Source organism: Octopus bimaculoides, chromosome 2 (genome assembly GCF_001194135.2).
Source record: "Octopus bimaculoides isolate UCB-OBI-ISO-001 chromosome 2, ASM119413v2, whole genome shotgun sequence".
NCBI classification, from domain to species: domain Eukaryota; kingdom Metazoa; phylum Mollusca; class Cephalopoda; order Octopoda; family Octopodidae; genus Octopus; species Octopus bimaculoides.
The window spans coordinates 15,136,469-15,136,814 of NC_068982.1; positions in this window are offsets into that span (position 1 = coordinate 15,136,469).

Genomic DNA, 346 nt, shown 5'->3' on the forward strand with positions numbered 1-346 from the left:
AAATTTGTAAAAATTCATAAGTCTCCAGACCCACACTCGAAAAAAAATGCACCATTCGCACATGATCGTTACCAGCATCGCCTTACTGGCACGTGAATAAACATTCGAGTGAGGTTGTTTCCAGTGCCATTGGACTCACTCCTTTGCAGGTGGCACATAAAAAACACTACTTGTGCGTGGCCGTTGCCAGTACTGCCTTACTGGCCCTAGTGCTGGTGGCACGTAAAAGCACCCACTACACTCTTGGAGTGGTTGGTATTAGGAAGGGCATCCAGCTGTAGAAACTCTGCCAGATCAGATTGGAGCCTGGTGCAGCCATCCGGTTTGCAGTCCTCACTCAAATCGT